The 9,004-nt window shown below is 38.0% G+C and overlaps 1 long non-coding RNA gene across 1 annotated transcript in view; it reads left to right on the forward strand.

Annotated features, from left to right (window-relative positions):
- LOC133363209 (uncharacterized) overlaps positions 1-2,715 on the forward strand; it is a 14,069-nt gene extending 11,354 nt beyond the window's left edge. The window contains exon 3 of the long non-coding RNA XR_009757620.1: positions 2,195-2,715. This is a non-coding gene — a long non-coding RNA (uncharacterized LOC133363209). The remainder of the gene's footprint in view (positions 1-2,194) is intronic.
- The last annotated feature ends 6,289 nt before the right edge of the window (positions 2,716-9,004 follow it).

The raw sequence follows: 9,004 nt of genomic DNA on the forward strand, positions 1-9,004 counted from the left end.
GATTGTGACTTGGAAGCCTTTCTACTTCTGACACCATTGTAATCATATGCAGACTTACTAATCAAACCAGAAAATCATAAAACATAAAATCATAAAAGTGTCATCCTTGACTGCTTGATGTTATGTGGCCCTTGTGTCATCCAGCACTTATCTCTGCTGCTGCTTCAAAATGTCATGATGATGTTGTGCATGATTTTTCCAAATAATGTAGTGATTTTTAAATAAAAATATGGTCCACCCTATTCATAGAATCATAGAATAGTAGAGTTGGAAGGGGCCTACAAGGCCATCGAGTCCAACCCCCTGCTCAATGCAGGAATCCAAATCAAAGCATTCCTGACAGATGGCTGTCCAGCTGCCTCTTGAATGCCTCCAGTGTCGGAGAGCCCAATACCTCTCTAGGTAATTGGTTCCATTGTCGTATGGCTCTAACAGTTAGGAAGTTTTTCCTGATGTCCAGTAGAAATCTGGCTTCCTGCAACTTCAGCCCATTATTCCATGTCCTGCACTCTGGGACGATCGAGAAGAGATCCCAGCCCTCCTCTATCTGACAACCTTTCATGTACTTGAAGAGTGCTATCATATCTCCCCTCAGTCTTCTCTTCTCCAGGCCAAACATGCCCAATTCTTTCAGTCTCTCCTCACAGGGTTTTGTTTCCAGTCCCCTGATCATCTTTGTTGCCCTCCTCTGAACCTGTTCCAGTTTGTCTGCATCCTTCTTGAAGTGCAGAGACCAGAACTGGACGCAGTATTCAAGATGAGGCCTAACCAGTGCTGAATAGAGGGGAACTAGTACTTCACTCGAGTTGGAAACTTTAGTTCTGTTAATGCAGCCTAATATAGCATTTGCCTTTTTTGCAGCCACATCACGCTTTTGGCTCATATTCAGCTTGTGATCAATGACAATTTCAAGATCCTTCTCACATGTCATATTGCTGAGCCAAGTATCCCCCATCTTATAACTGTGCATTTGGTTTCTTTTTCCTAGGTGTAGAACTTTGCATTTATCCCTGTTGAATTTAATTCTGTTGTTTTCAGCCCAATGCTCCAGCCTATCAAGGTCCCTTTGAATTTTGTTTCTGTCTTCCACGGTATTAGCTATGCCCCCCAATTTTGCATCATCTGCAAATTTGATAAGCATGCTTTGTACCTCCTCATCCAAGTCATTAATAAAAATGTTAAAGAGCACTGGGCCCAGGACTGAGCCCTGTGGTACCCCACTCGTTACTTCCACCCAGTTTGAGAAGGAATAATTGATAAGCACTGTTTGAGTACGATTCTGGAGCCAACTGTGGATCCATCTAATAGTTGTTCCATCCAGCCCACATTTAGCTAGCTTGCTAATCAGAATATCATGGGGCACTTTGTCAAAAGCTTTGCTGAAGTCGAGATATATTATGTCCACAGCATTCCCACAGTCTAAAAGGGAGGTTACCTGATCAAAAAACGAGATAAGATTAGTTTGGCTGGATTTGTTCCTCATAAATCCATGTTGGCTCCTAGTAATCACTGCAATGTTTTCAAGGTGCTTACAGATTGACTGCTTTAGAATCTGCTTCAGAGTTTTTCCAGGGATTGATGTTAGGCTGACTGGTCTGTAGTTCCCCAGTTCCTCCTTCTTGCCCTTTTTGAAGATAGGGACAACATTAGCTCTCCTCCAGTCATCCGGCACTTCACCAGTCCATTGCCATCTAGTTTCTCTCTTCTTTATATTGGCTGTGCCTTGCACTGATATGTAAAAGGGAGGTGGGAAGATGTACACTAGAAAAAGAATATTCTGTTAGGCACTTCGAAAATCATTACAATTACACCACTGAAAAGTAATGAGAAAAATGAGTGCAGGTTGCTGGAGCTTTGTCTATTTAATTTCTCATCTTTTTTCATTATCATTGAAAAATACAGCTAGCAGTCTTTCACCATATTAACTAGAAACTTTCCTTCCCTGATTCCCCCCCCCCCCCCGCTCCCATTAAGTTCAGATACTGGCCTATACACGTAGAGGCCAATTATTTTTTTTAAGCAAAGTCTCCAAGAAGGTAAACATGTGTGAATGTTTAGGTCAAAAAAAATGTGCTGGAAGGTGCTAAGAACTACCTCTAAATGTTGGAAAAGAGCTAAGAGTAATTTTTTACTAAAATGAAAGCAGACTATTGAAGGGCTAGTCTTATTAATGTGATGTGTGGTATATTTTCAGATCCAAGAAGTTATCCTCGATTGCATCATGGCACCATTACAGGATGCATTAAGCTAGTCAACCTTTTTGGTTGAAACTCCGTTGATTTCTTTTATGAGAAGCCACAGCAAAAAAACTGTCGAATCAGAAGTCTATGGAACCGTACATTTATTTATGGTTAGGACACATCTGTGTCAGAAGACCCTTCTCTGGAAGTTTCAAGATACCCAAGGCTGCTCTGTTGCTTCAGCAGAGTGAAGTGTTTGGAGATCTATTCCTTCAGTTGCTGACATAATTAATGATTTCATTAAGACTGTGAAAGGGGGCACTTGTATTCCTTCTGGCATGGACAAGCTTAGTTCATGTCTTAACCCATGTTGCCTTTGCCGATCAGGAAGATTTGGCCTCTAACTCCCCAAGTTAAAAGCCAAATATACTGGGATATAATATTCTTCACCATGTCAAGAGCCTGACACATAAACACAAACAGCTACTATGGATTACATGTTGGCAAAGAATTGCCCTAATCTTTCAAACAATAAATGTGTAGAGTGTCCTCTCCAGTGGTCTCTTTCTCCTCCCTCTTCTTTGATAAATAAATTATGCATTCATTTCTCAGTATGTGCATGAAAAATTTGCTTGGCTATCCTGTCCTTTGGAGGATGACATTCACTCATGCAAAACTATAGAAAAAGCAAGTATATTGCAATACAACATAGCAATGCAGTCAGGAGTCTAGACCAAGAGGCTAGACTCCTAGCAGGGGCACCCAAGGCAGAATGGTCAAAGCTGAGACACCAGACTAAAATGCATCCAAACTCAGAGGAAGGCAATGGTAAATCACCTCTGAATACCTCTTACCATGAAAACCCTATGAACAGAGTATCCAACATGCAACACAAGATAGTGCTGGAAGATGAGACCCCCAGGTCAGAAGGAGAAGAACAATGGACAAGTATAAGTAGCACTGTGACTAATGACGCCACTCGGTCAAAGCTGAATGGAAGCCCAGAGGCTGATGTGGACAGATGTGAAAGGAGAGTCCAGAGTTGTACAATGTACACAATAGGAACATGGAAAGTGAGAAGCATGAACCAGGGAAAGTTAGAAATTGTCAGGCAAGAAATGGAACATATCAACAATACTTGGCTTGAGTGAATTAAAATGGACACTTTCAATCAGGTAACTACAAAATATTTTATGTGGGAAATGAGAAATTAAGAAGAAGCAGGGGTACTTTAATAGTGAGAAGTGATGTAGCAAAAGCAATTAGGAGCTATAATGGAAGGTCTGAGCGAGTTATATCAATGAGATTTAATGGGAAACTTATTAACATAATCATCATTCAAGTCTACGCTCCAACGGCAAATGCAGAAAAAGAGGAATTGGAGAGATTTTATGCAGAAGTGCAGGAAGAAATTGATCACACAACAAAACAAGATATTCTGATAATCATGGGGGACTGGAATGCAAAAGTAGGGAACAAAGAAGAATTAGAAATTGTGGGGAAATGGGGCTTAGGAGATAGAAATGAAGCAGGAGAAAGACCTATTGAAATCTGTGAAGCCAATTATTTGTTTCTCGCAAATACATTTTTTGAGCAACCAAAAAGATGACTGTACATGTGGACATCACCAAATGGTCAATATAGGGATCAAATTGTTTATATAATTGGCAGTAGAAGATGGAGAAGTTCCATACTTTCTGCGAAAACAAGACCAGGAGCAGACTGCAGTACAGATCATGAACTGGTTGTATCGAAATCAGAGTAAAGCTAAAGAAGAAGAACAAAGCAATCATAATGCCAAAATATAATTTAAATAACATCCCAGAAGAATATAAAGAACAAATATGGTACAGATTTGAGGCTTTAAACTTAGTTGACAGAGAACCAGAAGAAATATGGACTGAAGTCAGAGACATTATCAGGGAAGAATGCAAAAGGACAATACCTCCTGTTAAAAAGAGAGAAAGACCTCAATGGATGACTGAAGAAACTCTTTTTTTTTTACAATAATTTTTATTCAAATTTTCATAAAACATACAAAACAAAATCATAAAACATTCAAGGACAAAAAACAAAACAAAACAAAAATGATTAAACAAAAAAATAAAATGTTGACTTCCCATTTGTCGCAGATCAAATCAGTTATAGGTCTACAATATATAACAATCCTGTCTCTTAAATTATATTATAAAATCACTTTCCTCCAGTAGTTATCTTAATTAATCATCAAATCTCATAAACATTACTTTATTCTTTCCACAAAAAGTCAGAGAGGTTTCAATTCTTTAAGAAATATATCTATCAATTTTTCTCCTAATAAACATGTCGATTAATCCATCTCGTTAATAATAATAATAATCTTATTGTCATAACCATAGTCCAAATAAATATATCGATTAATCCATCTCATCAAAATCTGTTAGGTCCAATAATTTCAATAGCCATTATTCCATTATCCATATTAATTCCATCTTCCATCTTCAATAGTCCTGTTAAGTCCAGTAATTTCAGTGTCCAATCTTCCATTATCAGTATTCCATAATAATCTTGCTGTCATAACCATAGTCATATAATAAGAGTCTGATGGGAATTTCCTCTATCCCAAATATTTTCTTGCCATCAATTCTGAATAAGTTGCTGAAATATTGTTGTAAAGTCATATCTGTGTTCTTCTTTTTTACAAAATGCACTGGCTCATCTCTTGAGAGTTTTTCCATTGTCACATGGCTGCAGTTAATTCCATAGATTTTCTCTATATCAAGCTCCATCACGTCATTCCAGTCCAGAAGATTATCCAAGCCATTGATAACTTTATCTCTAATATCTTCATTAATTTCTTCAGAGATAACGTTAAATTCCAAACAGTAGATTTTATTTCTAATATCCGTAAACTCCAGATCTTTTTCCAATTCCACATTTGTTCCAATCTCCAGGGCTTGTATCTTCCCTTTATTTTTTCTTTTCTCATCTCTGATCTCATTCTCCTCTCTCACAGGATCCCCTATTTCTTTAAGCTCCTGCGTCATTTTGCTCAGTTCAATTTTCAGCTCCTTACTGCCCTGTCGCAGGGTTTGTTTCGTTATCTCAATCTCATCCATTATTTTCTGAAACATAATTACTTCCAGATTCTCAGCCACTTTCTTGATTGCCATTTTTAAAACCACGAAAACAAAACAAAACAAAAATAAAGAAGAACCACTTCTTATTTCAGCAACAATTGGGTTAATATTCCAGGCTTGATGACATCACAGTATAAACAGAGCAGCCTGCCTTATCTCTCTATGTTCAAGAATACAAAACAAATTTAGTTCCCAGCATCAAAACAGTTAGTGGCGTCGTGAAGAAGCAGATTCGTCAAAATAAAATAGACCAAAAAGAGAATAGTCCCAGACAATATAATGTTCCTCGGAATAGAAATCCCTCTTCTGTTTATATCTTTAGAATGCACTTCCAGGACAGCTTTTTGCAATAGAAACAGAGATAAGCTGTTAATTTCGTGAATAACAGAGAAGAGTGATAGCTCACCCAGAAGTTCTTTAAAGCTGATTCATTTGACAAATCTCTTTTTGCTGCAACAATTTAAACCAAGTAAAAAAAATAATAGAAAGAAGGGCGCTTGCCTGTTAGTCCGTTTTCTCTTTGAAGAAAAGATAAACGTATCGCATTAATCAGATAGAGCTTGTTCGGAAGTCCGTCCGGCATTGCTGGCTGGACCTTTTCTCATAAATTAATGAAATCCAGTCCTCCCAACAAAAACAGGCTTTTGAGGTTGATCTCTACGTTTCTCCCTGCCCGGGAGAAATTTCATCAGTCAAAAAAAAATGTTCTGACTGATTTATATCTGAATAAGCTTCTTTTGAGGCGGGAGCCCGTCTCAAAAGCAGGCACAAGCGAAGTCACCCTTCCCGGAAGTGGACTGAAGAAACTCTTAAAATGGTTAAAGAGAGAAGGAAAGCAAAAGCAAAAGGAGATAGAAACACGGTCAGAACCCTAAATGCAACTATACAATGACTAGTACGTAGGGACAAAGAAAACTATTATGATAGTTATTGTATAGAAATAGAAGAGAACAACAAAATGGGAAGAACAACAGCCCTATTCCAAAAGATAAGAGAAATGAAAGGGAAATTTAAACCAAGAGTAGGCATGTTGAATAATCAACAGGGGAACACACTGACTGACCGAGATGAAATAAAATGAAGATGGAAGCAATACACTGAAGAACTCTATAAAAGAGATGCAAGGATGACAGATTAATTCACGGAGGAACAGCATGATGAAGAACCAGACATTTTAGAATGTGAGGTGAAAGCTACTCTTAAAATACAAATCACCAGGAACAGATGGCATACCAGTAGAGTTGCTACAAGTTACTGAGACTGAATCTGTCCAAATTTGGACAAATATTTGTCAACAAATATGGAAAACTAAACAATGGCCCACGTTGGGATGTATATTGAACTGGAAGCGTTCAATATACATCCCAATTCCAAAGAAAGGGGATCCCAGGGAATGCAGTTATTATCAAACTATTGCCTTAATATCCCATGCAAGTAAAGTAATGCTCAAGATTCTACAACAAAGGCTCTTACCATATATGGAACAAGATTTAGAAAGGGAAGAAGTACCAGCTATCATATTGCAAATACACGTTGGATAATGGAATGGGCCAAGGAATTTCAGATGAAAATCACCCTGTGCTTTATAGATTACAGCAAAGCAAATCATAATAGATCATAAAAAACTATGGAATGCTTTTAAAGAAATGGGCGTGCCACAGCATCTGATTGTCCTGATGCCCAAACTGTACTCTGGACAAGAGGCTACTCTAACGAAATAATACTGAGAAACCGATTGGTTCCCCATCAGAAAGGGTGTGAGACAGGGTTGTATTTTAGCACCCTATTTTTTTAATCTATATGCAGAACATATTGTACGGAAAGCGGGATTGGACCAAGATGAAAAATGTGTGAATATTGGAGGGAGAAATATCAATAATTTAAGATATGCAGATGATACCATACTACTAGCAGAAACCAGTAATGATTTGAAACAAATGCTGATGAAAGTTAAAGAGGAATGCAAGACTACAGCTGAATGTCAAAACACTTAGTTAACTTTAAAGTCGACAATGAGGACATTGAACTTGTCAAGGATTATCAACACCTCGGGCACAGTCATTAACCAAAATGGAGACAATAGTCAAGAAATTAGAAGAACGCTAGGACTGGCAAGGGCAGCTATGAGAGAACTGGAAAAGGTCATCAAATGCAAAGATGTATCACTGAACACTAAAGTCAGGATTATTCAGACCATGGTATTCCCAATGTCTATGTATGGATGTGAAAGTTGGACAGTGGAAAAAGCGGATAACAGAAAAATCAGCTCATTTGTAATGTGGTGTTGGAGAAGAGCTTTGCGCATACCATGGACCGCAAAAAAGACAAATAATTGGGTGTTAGAACAAATTAAACCAGAACTATCACTAGAAGCTAAAATGATGAAACGGAGGTTATCATACTGGGGACACATAATGAGAAGACATGATTCACTAGAAAAGACAATAATGCTGGGAAAAACAGAAGGGAGTAGAAAAAGAGGAAGGCCAAACAAGAGATGGATTGATTCCATAAAGGAAGCCACAGACCTGAACTTACACGATCTGAACAGGGTGGTTTATAACAGATACTATTGGAGGTTGCTGATTTATAGGGTCGCCACAAGTCAAAATCGACTTGAAGGCACATAACAACAACAAAGTTGAAATAGTTCATTGGGCTAAGTACAATCCTATTCATTACTCAGAAGTAAGTCCTATTGAGTTAAGTGGGACTCACTCCTAGGTAAGTGGGTATGGAATTGGATTCTTAAATATTCATTGCTGGAATTAATTTAAATGGTATTATCTCATACTTAGTAAAGCTACACAGGAAGTGGATTGGACTGTGAAAGACGAAACCAAATTGTGTTTGTATTTTGACAAATTTGTAGGGCAGTCCAATATCTCAGAGAGGAGGTCAAGTCTCCTGCTACCCTGTTGCATTCACTATAGCTGCCCAATTTCCCTTCTTTTTAAAGTTTGATAGAAATATCTGCGGGCTATAGGTACATTCTTAAACCGCAAGGTTTTTTGCCTATTAGTGAATAAATATACAGATTCGGACCCTGCTCGGGTTGGACTGGATGTGAATCTATCTGGACTGAATTGGACCTGATCTGTATTTACAAATGAGAGCCACAACTTGAATCAGGGGGTCTGTGCACAGCCGTAATGTATACACACACATTCTATTGAAGTCTTTCACATTATGATAACAAACGGTAGGAGAAACTCTTTATCTTACAGCTGAGCAGTTCAGAAAAGTCCTGACCACTTGTAGTACAGGCAGTTTGGCCCATAAATTCCCTGTGGAATTCCCTCCCCTTAAATATTAGGCAGGCGCCATCTCTGTTATCTTTTGGGCACCTATTGAAGACTTTCCTCTTTCAACAAGCCTTTTAAGTTGAGACCTATCCCAGTTCTGCATCTGTGTTGGAATTGCTTTTTAATATGTTCTTAAACTTTCCTTTTTAAAATGTTTTTAATCTTAGAAGATGTTTTGGTAGCTTTTTTTAAGTAACGTTTTTGAAGATGTTTTGTTTTAATGTGTTTAAAAGTTTGTTTTTATGATATTTTAATGTTTTTAGTGCTTTTGTTTCCCACCCTGAGCTCCTGCTGGGAGGAAGGGCAGAATATAAATCAAATAATGATGATGATGATGATAAAAGGCTCAACCTTAACAAAGTGCAGAAATAGGTTGTTATACACTGGTGGTGGTGTTTCC

The sequence above is a fragment of the Rhineura floridana genome, chromosome 8, assembly GCF_030035675.1.
Source record: "Rhineura floridana isolate rRhiFlo1 chromosome 8, rRhiFlo1.hap2, whole genome shotgun sequence".
Classification (NCBI taxonomy): Eukaryota; Metazoa; Chordata; class Lepidosauria; order Squamata; family Rhineuridae; genus Rhineura; species Rhineura floridana.